General features: G+C 32.2%; 1 long non-coding RNA gene and 1 pseudogene across 1 annotated transcript; one reads left to right on the plus strand and one right to left on the minus strand.

Moving 5' to 3' along the window:
* Window positions 1-1133: 1133 nt before the first annotated feature.
* LOC140008940 (uncharacterized) lies at window positions 1134-2530 on the plus strand. The gene is made up of 2 exons (XR_011816271.1): window positions 1134-1401; window positions 2324-2530. It is a non-coding gene; the product is annotated as an uncharacterized lncRNA (long non-coding RNA).
* A 2716-nt stretch (window positions 2531-5246) lies between these two features.
* On the minus strand, window positions 5247-9476 carry LOC113693431 (flavin-containing monooxygenase FMO GS-OX5-like; annotated as a pseudogene).
* Window positions 9477-15191: the final 5715 nt, after the last annotated feature.

Raw genomic sequence — 15191 nt, forward strand, 5'->3', positions numbered from 1 at the left:
ATTTAATCTTGATGTATTAAACTTTTATGCAAGCTTTTATATTTAATACTAAAAAACCCTTAAATCATATATAGTTCCTAGCTGGATGGCATATGATCCATATGAAGATGCCCGGCCTTTCGGATACATCTACAAGAAACACTTCCTCAAAGAAAGCAGTAGTGTCTTCTTGTCTGCAGCAGCTGTGGAAGGCAAGTAGGGCCTGTGAATCTTGGCTTTTGCCCAAAGTTGTTCAAAACAGAGAATAAAGTAAGAGATCGCCTTATGGAAATATACAAAGGCTTTTGTGAAACATCACGTGCTGTGCCTAGGTAAAATTATTGCCTTCTCTCAAAGAAGTTGGCCAACATTCCTTAAAATGGTAAAACTGTTGAATGCCATAACTTTCTAACTTTATCAACAAAAAAAGAAAAAGGCTTTAAACTAGTTTTAAGTTGCTGTATTTAGTGATAGAATATTTAGCATGTAAGCAAAGCTTTGTAAGTTACTTAAAATCTCACCACGTTTTGACAAATTATGGACATCTACTCAGTCAGGTCCATTTTTTTTTTCTTTTGATTCTTCTAACGGGTGCTTAATGAATACTGTTTCAGTACATATATGATACTTCAACGTGCATCACCACTTGTAATTGTTGCATTTTAGATACTCAACCAATTTATTTTTTTTCCCAAGAAACAATCATTCAAAACTCATCTTAACTAGATTGAACACCAGTTAAAAAATATTTTAACTTTCTCGATATAACAAATATTTTGAAATATTTCAAAACAAAAAATAAAAAATATAGCACTTTCAATGGGACGGAAATAATAACAAATTTCCATTTACTCAATGATGAATTTAACACGCATGTTCAGCATGCGGCGGCTGAACTTGCTGAACATTGCCAAAATGTCTTAATTGATCATTTCATTATAACAGTGCAAAATCCCACCCACTTGACAGTATATCACCAAAACAAAACAACATCATCAAAAAGCTAGGGATTGCACTTTCAACCTGAAAAATGAAAAAGAAAGATTGTCCACTTGATCAAAAAGAAAGATTGGCCACTTGATCCCTTTACAAAAGAATATAAATGGAAAACCCTTTTTGTTGCCAGCTTTGTTGTCTTATATATAGAGAGAGTTGAAGTCATATGATCAACACGGCCAGCCGCATTTCATTGAACTGTGACTTCTAGAGAGTCTTGCATGAAAATGCAGAGAATGGACTGCAGCCAAGGATGACTTGCCGGAAAGTCCTCTGCAAATTTAAGATTTGCTTTGTTGAATAAAAGCCGGCAAGTTGTCCTTGGCTACGTTTCATTCTCTTCTTCTCATATGAGGCTTTGGAGATGAAGCTACAAAATTCCTTTGTTGCCTCGTTCCTTTAAACTCTGTGTATAACTCCTAAAAGGTACAATCTAATATTCTAATTGTCGCTTTTATTTTATGTATATATTATGGTTACTCTTTTATACCTTAGATTTATGTTTAGGTCAGAGTTAGGGTTTAGTGCCATTGATCTTCAAAGTAGAGTTTAGTGGCAAACTTTTTTTTTTTTTTTTGTCACAATCACTTGCAGTTTTTAGCTAGCTATACATTTAGAGAAATGACTCTGCCCTCTGGGCCGGGCAAATAGATTAGTACTACCTAAATTTTGTTTTACTTAGTGTAAGATGTGTTATTATCACCTTTTGTAATTCCATTGAAATTCAATGACGTAATTTAGTAGAGCCTCACATTTTCTTAGAACAGAGGCATGTACCATGTTTAGAAGAAATCATCTACATGATGTATATTGTACAATCTATTAATTAGTAATTGATAAGGACTTTTTTTTTTTTTTTTTTTGCAATTTGAAATTCAACCAGAAAAAGAAATAATTGGGAAAGAATTTTTTTTGTTCTCTTTTGGGAAAGAAATTGAGTATTGCTTTCACGATTTTTTACTATGTAGGATTCCTAAACGACTGCGCTGTGTAAGTTCTATTTCATTTCCCTCTCTTTTTTTTAACACCTTCTCGTGCCTTTCATATCTCCAACTATCAGATTTAAAGTTAGTACTTAATTTCGTTCAAAAGATTCAAGATTTTGAACATCACTAGTACTCAATTTCGTTCAAAAGAATGTGATTTCATGCTAAATAATCCAGCAAACCAAATCAATTAGTAACTTTTTTAACGTTTTAATAATAAAATTGCAATTTGAATAGAATCATAATAGTATTAGTTTCTGGCTATCGTTACTTAGGTATACATACTCTCTCCTGCTGTTCTTTTCTAGTACATTGATTTTGAGCCTCAGAAAGGAGGAAAATGATTACTCTTGCATGTGCAGTGCTTGTCACGATTCAGGCAGGACAAAACATGTCCATCTACGTAGCCTTTCTGATGAGACTGGAAGAAAAAGGTGAAAGGAACAATGACAAAATTTGAGAAAACCGACAAAGCAATGTTGCTGTATTCCATCGCCAAAATCGATGCTAAGTTTAAATTAAACTTGTCAGAAATAGAAAATTAATCAACTTTTAACCTCGTTAATGAACTGTTGTCTTAGTAAACTGAAAACATTGCATGAAGAAGAACATGTAGGGATCTGCAAAATGGTATTTTTGCAGCAGAAAAGGGAGCACATAAATAACTTGTCTGCATAAATGTGTCCATTTTCCAACTCCAATATTCCAAGAAAGTTGATATTCAATACGTTTTCCATAAGTTGGTTGGTTGTCTAGAACAATTTTTCTTGATCACAAACTTTAAATTATTTATAAAACTAATATCCTGCCATTTGCATCAACTGGCTAATGTCCTTCTCTCCACCCTTAACATAGCTGTCGAATTTATTCTTGTGAACAATAATAGCAGGTGGATTCAACATTCCTTTAATTCAGCAATCAATCTAGGGTTGGGCGGCTGTTCAATACACATTTTCCTTTTAGAAGGTCCCACCTGCTAAATTAATAGGTAAATCGACAACTAGGTTTAGTTGTTTCTTCCTTTTGAATGAAGGAAACGTATGGTTTGAATCTCAAACTCTCCCCATTTTGCTTCTCTCTTGTTAAGCTTTTAATTCTTTTGCACCGAAAATGAAGCAATACCTCAAGGCATTTGGTGCTCCAATGTAATTTTCCTCTTTCGGCAAGAGAGGGAATAGCTTCTTTGTCCAGCTAAAACTTGAGAATTACTTTCACAATTAAGATTTTTTAGTTATGACAATTACTAATCATGAATTGCAGATGAAAACAACTGAAAAAAAAAGAAAGAAAGAGCAACATGTATTTGATATCATTCAGATATTAATTAGTTTTGATATTTTGCAAGAAACTCACAAAGAAAATATTTTCTAACAAAACTACAGAAGTGAAGCTTGTACTAGGTAAACCTAACACAAGCTCTCTCCATGCCAAAGTTACAGATTGCATAATGTCCAACTCAGTTGCCAAGGACATATATTGTAAATGATCGATGAGGTTTTTGATTCGACTCTGAAATCTCCCTCTTCCCTGTTTTTTTTTTTTTTTTTTTTTTTTTTGCCTTTAAGGCTAGAGCCTCCACTTGAAAAAAGAAAATTCTAAGCCTGTTAGACAAATAATTTTCTTTCTAGTCTTCCACGGACCATGATGAAGATGGCCAAGGCTCAAGTTTTTGTCGTTTGAAATTTTGAACTTCAGACCATGTGATCTCAACCCTTTGACAAATGGGATTCCCCTTGATTTCGATTAGCTCCTAATTAATAATCCAGCTGCTAATTTTGCAAAAAAAAAAAAAAACACATAAAGCTTAATAAAGACCACTTTTTGGTCAGTCTTATTTGAATTTTTTTTGGGCCAAGTTATGAACTTTTATTAATAAGATTGAAAGTTTAAAAGGAGGATAAGGCCTCATTTTCATAAGAGAGGTGCTTTCACGTTAAACCTCCCATTTAGCCTCCAACTCTCCATTCTTTTTTTTTCTGTAATTTTTTAAATTTATTTTAATCAGATAGAACTACATTAAGTCTTTGGATAACATACTTCCTATGTATGCAATTATCAATCAGCTTTCCCAACACATGTAAGCAAAAAAAAAAATCTTGGAAAAGTTCGGTTTCTTAGTAATTTTAGACTATCATATCAAGAAAGAGCTCAAACAGAACAGAAAATCATTAAATAAAAAATTGAAACAGAAGTAATGACTAATGAGAGCGTAGGGGTTCTGGAGCAAGCAGCTCCATTCGCGCCTGTACAAGTACATTATCGCATAGTAATTTCATTCCCTTTGTAAGAAAAGCTTTAAAAAGGTACTGAAGAAAAGAATGCTGAAGATTTCACAAGAACAAGAACGGAGTGATCAAGAAATATTGCAAGTTTTGGAGCTAAGAAACATTGACAAAATAAACTGGCCAAAACCGATGTCTTTGAAAAGGCCAACTCTACCCATTCTCTAAATCCAGCCATTGAATTAGAACTGAGTTTCACCAATTTAGCAGTTATCTTCTTTAGCTGCTCATCAGTTGCTAGTAACCCTATTTGAGCAGCTAGCCAGTCCGAGTATATAAACTGCAAAGTACATGTGTAAAGTACTCGACATATTGTCGCAAAAAATGAATCTTCAAAAATTCTTTTGCGTTTATTAGCATTTCAATCATACCCAAACTTAAAAAGTAGGCATGTCAATGAGTCACGTCTAGTTGGGTATCAGCTAAAACCCAACTTACACTCATCATATTTTTGAGTTAGGATCTGAATTTTCAAAGCCATTCTCAATCCAAGATTGAAGTAGTAATTCTCTTGTAGAATATGCTCACACTATATTCTTATGTTGCAATTGATGAATATAGTTATGAAGTTCGGCTGAACAAAATTATGCTGTCCAAATGATAGCACTCTATCAATGAGTTAAGTAAAAGGCTCATGTAAGTAGTTTTTATTTATATACATGTATCCATTTCTTAAGTCAATTAAACTCTATATTCACTTGATATATATTTTTTTTAGTGGTGTTAATGGGTAAAATTTTATAATTTTCGGGTAAAGTATGGCATAAAAAATTTTCAGAATAATTCAAAATGCTTGTACCTTTTTTTTTTTTTTAGAATCTACAAATAAAAATACGAATTATACAAGTATTTAAACAACGTGATCCATAAAATATGTCTTAGTATTTTCCTTTTCTATTAGAGGTTCAAATCGTGGGAAAATAGGTACTTTTCTTTGTTTGGTGTCCAATCCAATTGAATAAGGCCATGTATAATTTAATTTGACGATCAGTAAGCAATACCGTATACTCCAAGGGATATTTGTGGGCATGGTGCTACGGATTGGCGGTTTCCTTCATAAGCCAGCAATGTTCTTCGACATCCACCAGCATCTTTTTCTCTAGAAGGCAAAGTCATCTTTCCCGACAAAAGCCGAGCTACCCACTTGGCTTGTAATTCCACCACAAGAAAATTGATGGTCTTTTTGTCAGAAAATGTCGACCATAATTAATGGAATTGAACCTAAATCTTCTCTAGTCTAAAGCTAACAACATTTGTTTCACTAAGAATCTATGTCTAAGAGGGAAAGACTAACAGAAATTCTTTCACGCGAATTAAATGAGTGACATAATTCTTACTATATGACAGAATAGGGAGAGAAATTGTGCATACTCTACCTTTTTAATGTTATTTTCTTTTTAAGCATAAATTATTTGTTAAAAATCCATAAAATGTAGTTTGCATTTGAAATTTCAAGTCCTATGCAATGTTTTTGAACCCATACTGAGGAGTGAATTGGCAGAGTCTTTGGTTTGCTGTTTAATCGGTAAGATCGGTTCAAATATTTGATTATTTTTTATTTATTTTAGTTTTAAAAATTTTGTATAAAATCAAAATATTGTTTTAAAAAATAAAAAATCAATAAAATCAACATTGAAACTCTCGATTTTTACTTGTCCAATCGATTCTTAACACGATTTGCCTGATTTAATTGAATTTGTGAGTTAACTATTGAATCGAATCAGAGGTACGACCGGTTCAAAGTTGAATCGGTCAAATTAATCAGCCAGATCTCATTTTCAAAACATTGGTCCTTAGTCTATGGTACGGGTCTGGCACGACAAGTTGTGGTGGAAAGACATTCTCGTACAATGGCCCAACACGGTTCTCATCAACAGTAATTATTCTATTTGTTTTCAAGAATGGAAAATCATATTTACACCTCTAAACAACATTAGCAAGATTTAAGCAAAATCCCTGATGTGTATAGCTAATGCATTTTCTTATCAAATAAAGAGGAAAGACTCAAAAGCACTGATTGATTTCTACCTGGTACAGTGAATTATGATATCTGCAGCAATCAACGCTCCATCCTCGAATGCTACCTCTCCATTTTCGTAGCAATATTGGATCTAGTATGTATACATTAGCAGAATTAGAGTTTGCATATTAAGAAAGGTGTACTATAAAACTCATATCTATTTTTTATCAAAAAAAATTTTGGAACTAAAGAAATCAAAACAACCAAACTATTGACCAAGTCAGGTACCATGTTAATCAAATATCTTGTGAACAAGTTAAGAATAAGATGCAGTTTATCTCAAAATCAAATTTGAGGTATTACCTCCGAATGCTGCTGCCATATATTTTCGTAGGTCTCAAGTTTTCTAACCTCAACTTGTGGGAGTTTTGATGAAATATGAACTTCATTGGCAACTTTAGCAACATCGGAGGCTATCTTGAAGCCACTTGGCCCGTGACCAATCACAACTACAACCTGCAACATTTTCGAAGGCAAGAGAGAGGGTTGTTGGGGGGGTGGGGGTGCTCTGCACTGAAACATGATACAGAAAACAGTAACTACGACTTAGCAAATTTTTCACTAATACTTGATCCTTGTAAGGCTCAGGAACACGGTAATTATGGCTATGAATTAGTTTTCCGGCCCACTTTTTGATTCTTGGCAATCATTAAAGAAGTGAAAAAAAAGTTACCAGACAGGAGTGCTAATAAAAGCACCAAGCCAACTCTGCAGACGCAGTTGTGCTTAACGTAGTTATTCCACTGGTAGTGTGAACCCTAAGTTTTAGTATTTTTCCTTTTCTTTCCCATCCAAAAGTACATAAAGATTTCATTTAAAATGGTCTAGTCAAACACATTAGGCTCACTAAGTACTCTTACAAATTATAATCATATAGTACTAAACTAGACTATATGCCATCGTTCATCTGGTTGTACGGTTATATGCATCAAACAAAAATTGTTCTTACATGTATGGTTCATCACCCCTTCCCCCAACCCAACTCCGGGAATCATATAGTACTAAGCTACATTATATGCCATAGTTCATGTGGTTGTACAGCTTTATGCATCAAATAAAGGTTGTCTTTATAAGCATGTATGGTCCCCTCCCTCCTCCTCGTATGGTACTAAACTACATTACGTGCCATAGTTCATACGGCTATGCATCAAACAAAAATTGACTCTACATGTATGCTTCCCCAGTCCCTCCCTTCTTTGGTTTCGAAGGTGGTTTACAATGATGGAGCCAAGGGGGCAGTGGGGGGGCCATAAGTTTTGAAAAATTGTAGTTTATATTATGAGAGTTGATATATATATATATATATATATATATATATATATATATATATATATATATATATGAATTAGTCAACTTTGAATTAATTTTTTTCTTCAAAAAAATTATTTATTTGTTATTGTACTAATTATTTAACTTTCAAAAATTAAACATATAATTTGATGTTTCATAGTAAATTGATCCAATATAATGTATTAGAATAAAATTAGTGATGTATCCTCTTATTGACAAATTGATTAGACTTGTTCTTACTCTTCCTGTATCAACTGCAACTACATAGCGGGCATTTGCAATTATGAAAATACCCAAGACAAAGCTCCGAAACAAGATGGAAGATAATTTCTTGAATGATTATCTAACTGTGTATATAGAAAAAGAAGTTGCTGAAAAATTTAGCAGTGATTCAATCATAGATGAATTTAGTTCTATGAAAGAGTGTAGAGCTCAATTTACTTCTAAGAAAAGATGTTGAAATTTCAAAGTATGTTAACATAACTTTTATCTTTTTTCAATTGAAAATAATTACATTTATATTACATGGTTATATATATATATATATTGCATAGGTGACATATTGGAGAGCATCTTCTCATAATGTGCAAATTGGATGGTTTGTGATGTTAAAAAATATTTAATCAAAGATTATCTTTTTTATTAATTTTTGTTATGGCTGTACCGCATATTTATGAATAGACATACCTTTATAATTAAATTTAATATTTGATATTTTTAGATGTCATATATTTAAATAGAAGAAAATTATTTTGAACATAATATATTAACATAATTTTATTAGGAAAAAATTGTGGCCCCCCCGAAAGAAAAAATCCCGGCTCCGTCACTGGTGGTTTAGTTCCCCTTTATTCCTAATGACCCCGTTACATTTGTTCCCTTCCTCCATAATATAAGAATAGTTATAGTTTGTTAATGGTTGACAAAAAAAATCCCTCTCTCCTCCCCAATGTTTTAGAACCCGGACCGAAGAGTGAGTCGAAAAACCTTTCAGTTCACGGTTCGATCGATTCAACCGGTTTGATCTCGGTTCAAAGGTTTAATAATTTTTTATTTATTTAAGTATTAAGAATTTTGAATAAAACAAAAATATTTATTTTAGAAATAAATACTTAATAAAAATCGGTTAAACCTCTCGATTTTTACCGGATTTTACCGGTTCAACCGATTCTTGACTGATTTTGATCGGTTCAATTAACTTTTTGGGTTTTTAATTGAATCGGACCAGAAACATGGCCGGTTCGCAGTTCAACCGATTGAACCGGCCGATCCGGTCTGGTTTTCAAAACATTGCTCCTCCCTCTTCCCCAACCAAGGTTCAATGGGAAGAATGAATACGTGGAGCATTTGCTAATTTTGGTTGAGTGTAATGAACATTACAAACCACAACCACGTCGAAATGTTTTTCTTTCTTGAATTGATCATCACCATTTGTTTTCGACTCAACAATCCACTTGCTATTCTTTTGCTTAACCGAAATGACTTCAGTATTAAACTGAATCAAGTCATGAAGTCCAAAATCTCTAGCAAAATCATTCTAGAATTTGAGGACCTCCTTGTGATCAGGAAAACATAAATATTTACCATTTTCTCGATTGTGAAGGAGTAATCTGTAAATTCCATAAGTTGCATAAGAAGATTTGTCCGAAGTGAATCGTAAATGCTGCTATGAACATTTCTTCTATTAGGGTTGAGGCCAAGTGGATCAGTCTCGAATTCAGAATCGTACACCCGCAAACCACCAATTTGGTTTGATTTCTCATAGACCACAATTTGCTGGCCTTCTTTTTGAAGCTCTAGGGCTGTCAAAAGACCGGAGACACCAGCTCCGATCACTGCCACCTTCAGAAGTTGACGTCCCGTATATAATGGTACAAGCCTGCAGCTTATCTTATTAGTTACTATCAGAAGTTGACGTCCCATATATAATGGTACAAGCCTGCGGACCACAATTTTCTTTCTTTTTTTTTTTTTTTGTTTCTTGATTAATTAGTTACTAGCATGTCATCACGTGAAATATTCTTATTGCTCAAGGTTATTTGCTTTTTTTAAAAAAGTTTTGACAAACATATTATGCGCGCGACAAATTCCATCATTATTTGGAAAAATTCATCAATTGTCCTAAATATGCTTTAGAATAGTGACATTGGCGATCAAATTTGCTTTTGTCAAAATTTTGAGGGACTAAAATTACACTAGATATCAAATATTGGGGATCAAATTGATTTTTGTCAAAACTTTAGGGATTTAAATTATACAGGTACCAAACATTGAGGACCAAATTTACATTTCTTGTTATTGATCAATATTTGGTAGATTTCCATATATACCCCAAAAAAAAAAAGCGAGGCAACGTTTTCTATTTTGATGGTGTAATTTTGGTAAATTTACTATAAACAATATGATGGCACGAAGAATGCGCCTAATTTTACAAATATTTGATACGAATCATGCAATTTAGGTTGATTTCGCCTTCTTCCAAATAGGTAATTTGCTACCATGTATTTCTTGCAATTCTAGGATTTTAAGAGAGGTTTAGCGATAAGCGAGTGACATAAATAAATAAATTTATAGGAAAGATAATTTAAGAAAATATAAGGGATGCAAATAGAAAGAAGTTTTAAAAATTTCTACACTGTACAAGTTTGAAAGCAATTTTTTAAAAATTGACGGGGGGCCTGGGGGCAATTAGCCGCTAAACTGCATCTGGTTCCGTCACGGCTTGGTTGAATCTTGTTAATTTTCTAGCTTATTGCCTTCTTCCATTTCTGCTTTTAGTTTCTAGTAATCTCTTGTCTGACATATATATTTTTTCTTATAAATTTTCTGACCTTTTGTTTGCTTTTAACATATTTCTCTTTTAACTTTTCTTGGCATTTCTTTCTTTATTTCATTTTTTTCTTTTAAAAAGAAAATTAGACTTATTTAAACACTTGTTTGACTTGATTAGATTCGTTTACATCCTTAACGTAGAGTTTTTCAAAAAATTTATTGGAGTCAAATGATCCCACTTGGAACAATGTAGCTCCACCTGTGCAATTCGTTGAGTATTACATGTGCATCAATGATACTTAAAGCCTCTGAAGCAGGATTTGAATCTCAATAATCAAATAAAATTGTAGCAAATTAAATAAAAGGATAATTTTAGTAACCTCCCCTAAGGTTTCTGATTATTTCACTGGTCTCTCTTCAAGTTTTGAAAATTATACTAATCTCTCTTGAGATTTATTATCTTGTAACATCTTGGTCCAACCAATAATTAAAAAGTGATATTAGGAGACAAAAGATAATATGATTCCACCATTGCCTCTCATCTACTAAATTATTTAATTAATCTAATACCAACCCAAACATTAAAGAAAATATTAGAATTTACTGCTTTTCATCAGGGAATAAATCACATATGGTATCAAAAATAGTATATCATTCTATATATTTCATTTAATGTAAGATCCAAATTACTTTTTTCAGTTACAAACCCTTTTGTCAAATATGATCAACAACAAATAATCAAAAAATTTTGTAACCAAAATATTTCAAAGAGTGAACTTTAAAACCATAAAAATCTTAGCAATTAGCCTTAATATGTTAACAAAAATATTTATGATGTTAAAGTTTGTTCTTTATAATATTTTGGTTGCAAATTTTTTGATTATTTGTTATTGATCATGTTTGACAATGGGTATGCAACTGAAAATAAGTAATTTGGATCTCGTATTAAGTAAAAATAAATAAAATGACATACTATTTTTTGATATTATATGTGATTTGATCCCTAATAATAAACATCAAATTTTAATATTTTTCTTTAATATGTGTGTTGGTATTAAATTAATTCAATAATGTAGTAGATGAGGGGCAATGATGAAATCATATTATTTTTTCTCTCCTAGTATCACTTTTTAATTATTGATTGGGCCTAAACGATACAAGAGAATTAACCTTAAGGGAGGTTAGTGTAATTTTCAAAATTTGGAGGGAAGCCAGTGAAATAGTCCCTTAAATAAAACCAAACCCTAACCAGCTGGTTAGCCCAACCACGCTTAACATTCTCCTTTGAACCCCGGCCCATGGAGCCACCGGCAATGCGCTCCTTTAAACCCAGCTTGGTAGCTGAGTTCTTCTTTTTCATGAACCCAAGCAGTAAAAGTGCATGAGTGTAAAATAATTAACTTATTTTGGAAAAAGAATAACTTATTCTTTTCATAGCTTAATTCTGAAATCTTTCTCTTTTTTTTTCTTTTTTTTTTTTCTATATAAGGTTTGGAGTCTCCCTCTTAAGTTAAAAAAACACAAATGAAAGGCTCCTTTTTTTCTTTTTGACTTCATGGGTGTATTGTTACCGTTTTTGCTTTGTATTCTTAGATCAGATTCTTAAGTATATGCCTTTATCGTTTGGCTCAGAATTCTGTTTCGATATGGAAAAACCTGCACGAGCTCCAATACTAATTATTTAAAAGTAAAATATTAATATGCAAAAAATTGGAAAACATTTTATAGCTTTCTCATGTCTTTGAGCTATGAAATTTCAATTTATTGAATACAATTCATATTTTTAAGTCAATGGAATTACTAGTTAACATCACTAACTCGTGATAAAACAAAAAAAAAATTCCCAAATATTCGGTAACACCGTATTTAGTACAAGTAATTGATAGGTCAACAATCAAATCAAAATAGGACTGCTCAAGACAATGAAGAACAACATTTAAGAATAATGAAAATTCAATTTATCCTTTGTTTGTTTCTATTTTCAATCCAAGCACATATAAGATTACTTATTTCTATTTTCTGTAGCCGCTCAATATTAATTTTAACTATGAATTGCTTAAGACTAGACAAAAATACACAAAAAGTAATCTTAACTTAGGTTGGTAGTTTCTTATTGAATATCACAGTCACTATTTTATCAACTCTTAAGAATTAGTTGATTGGAAAAATTATTTATTATTTATTATAGTTTTTTTGCTCTTCTATCCCTCTACACACTCAATATATTGTCAGGTAAAAAATTTGAATCCTGAAGTTGAAAGTGAAGAGGAGTCTAAGAGGCCCTCTCTAACCACTCGAGCCGACCGCAGTGGTTATTTAGGAAGCTTATATTACTTTCAGTTAAATATTGCACACATAATTCCTTGAGTTTTGGGAATGTCATCCAATTAATTTTCCCAAAAAAATGTAATGAAGAAAATCAGGGCAAATTCAATCCCCTAGTATTTAAAAAAGAAAAAATAATAAAGAAAGAGCTCTTTTGAAAATACAAAAATAACTTATCCTGAAAACTCAAAAGGAATAAACAGAATAGAAAAATTAGGTTGGAAAAATTAAAAAAAAAAAACAGAAACAGTGAGATTGCTGGACTGCTGGAGCAAACAGCTCCATTCATGGCAATGCAATTACATCATCATCCTTTTAATTTGCATAGTAAAATTCGTACTCCTCGTTGAGTTGTAAATGAAGGCGCCTCAGAAAACGATGGAAGAGCAGTAAAAAGGTATTGAAGGAAAGATTACTAAAGATTTTACAAGAACAGTAATCGTCTGGTCCAGAATTATTGCAAATTTGGAAGCCAAGAAACATCGACTAAATAACATTAATTGCTGAATCTCTGTCTTTAAAATGGCCAACTCTCTACGAGCCGCTCTCTAAATCCAACCCATGAAATGATAATGAGTTCTATCATTTTACCATATATCTTTTTCAGCTGCTCCTCAGTCGGTGCTAACCCTACTTGAGCAGCTAGCCAGTCCAAGTACATATACTGCAACAACATCCGCAAAGTTAACACTACTATTTTTGCAATGAATAGAACCATGGCTTTGTGTTCGTTTGCATTTCTATGGTATCCATCCTGGGATCTATTTCAACAGGGGTTGGGGTCTTCTGTCACACAACTTCTTATATTGACAAGTCTCCCAAAATATATTGGCCAAGAAAAAATGTTTTAAAACATGAAACATTTGTGAATTGTATAGATAGAGTAATAAAAGTATAGCAATAAAAATTGTAACAAAAAATCATTTGAGTGTTAACTGCGCTTGAGTTTTCACTAAAATTCGCCTATATCTAAAAGCCCAAGACTTGGACTGTCATTGTCCGTTCCATTTCAGCCTTGATTTAGCAGACTCTATCAGATGATCTTCGAACTTATGGTTGGAGCTAAATTCGGCTGAATACTTGATGGATGGATGGCTTTGCATACATATGCACGTATTCTTTCCTCCTGCTCTCAAGAATTTCTTTAGTCAACAAACTCCTTCCCCACTCATCCTTTAGCTCTTCCATGGGAGAGGCCAATTGGTGTCTCACCCTGATTTTTTTTCCCTTTAATCTTTGTTTTTGTTATAATTTTTCTTGCAAGAGTTTATCCTCTACTAGAATTTTTTAGCGAGTTTCGCATCTCTTATGATTTTCACTTTTTTGATTATTTTTATGCTTTGGTGAGAGTTTCCTCTCTCCCAGTAAGAGTTTTTTGATTATTATTGTTATCCCCCTTTTTTTTCCTTTGTTCTTGTTAGATTTAGATCTCTAAGTCTCAAATCAATTTGGTCAAATTTAAAATTTCTTGTGGAACCCATTGGATCTGCTCGTAGAGGATATGCATCCATTATCCACTGGAGTTGTAGAGATTTATCTATATTTTTAAGAAATTTTAGAATTTTACTGTATTATCTTTTTGTTGATTTTCCCTCCCTTCAATCTATTGTATTTGTTGCGTATTTTTCATGCATTTGTTGCCACCAGTGCAACTTTATCTAAATGACTGAAATTCTCTTGTTTATTAAGAAAAATATGCAAATACAGACAAGCATATATTAAAGCATATGAATGGGTTTTTTTTTTTTTTAAGTGGGAGGTTTTGAATTTAGAACCTTCTATTTACAATTCCTCTCATCTTACCATTCAACTTAACCCTTCCTCCCCATGAATGGGTTATATTTGCTTGAGTAGCATCTTGACACAGCCTATATTAATTACAAGGATTAACACCACTTTACATCCCTAAACTCATATAACTTTCTCATTTTACACCATAATCTTCAATTTTGGACACTCTCAAGTTTATTCTATTTAAATCCAGTCAATAATTATGTTCGCAAAATTAACGATATAAAGGATGGTGAAAATTAATGACAATGTATCATTTTGTTCTAACTATGATTCCTTAACTTTGTTTTTTAGCCTCTTTCAGTACATTATCATTGAGTTTTATAGTCACAATCACTAATATTATTAACAAAATTAACGAGATAAATGATGATGCAAATTAATGATAATATTGTTTTATTTTTGCTACAAGATTTTGACACTTTTTGACCACTTTCAACACATTATCATTGATTTCTTACCGTTAATTTTACTAAAGTAGCCATCGATTGGATTTAAATGAGACAAACTTGAGAATTTAGGATACAAAATGTTCAAAATTGAAGTTTAAGATGTCCAGTGAAAAACTAATATAAATTCACGGGTTCAATGTGGAGTTAGTCCTAATTATAACTATTGCACTGTACTGGATATTATATATATATATATATATATATATATATATATATATATATATAGACACACACACACACACACACACTCACTTTAAGGTAAAGCATGTTTTCAAAAGTTTTCTTAATAATAATTCAA

The sequence above is a fragment of the Coffea arabica genome, chromosome 6c, assembly GCF_036785885.1.
Source record: "Coffea arabica cultivar ET-39 chromosome 6c, Coffea Arabica ET-39 HiFi, whole genome shotgun sequence".
In the NCBI taxonomy this organism is placed as follows: domain Eukaryota; kingdom Viridiplantae; phylum Streptophyta; class Magnoliopsida; order Gentianales; family Rubiaceae; genus Coffea; species Coffea arabica.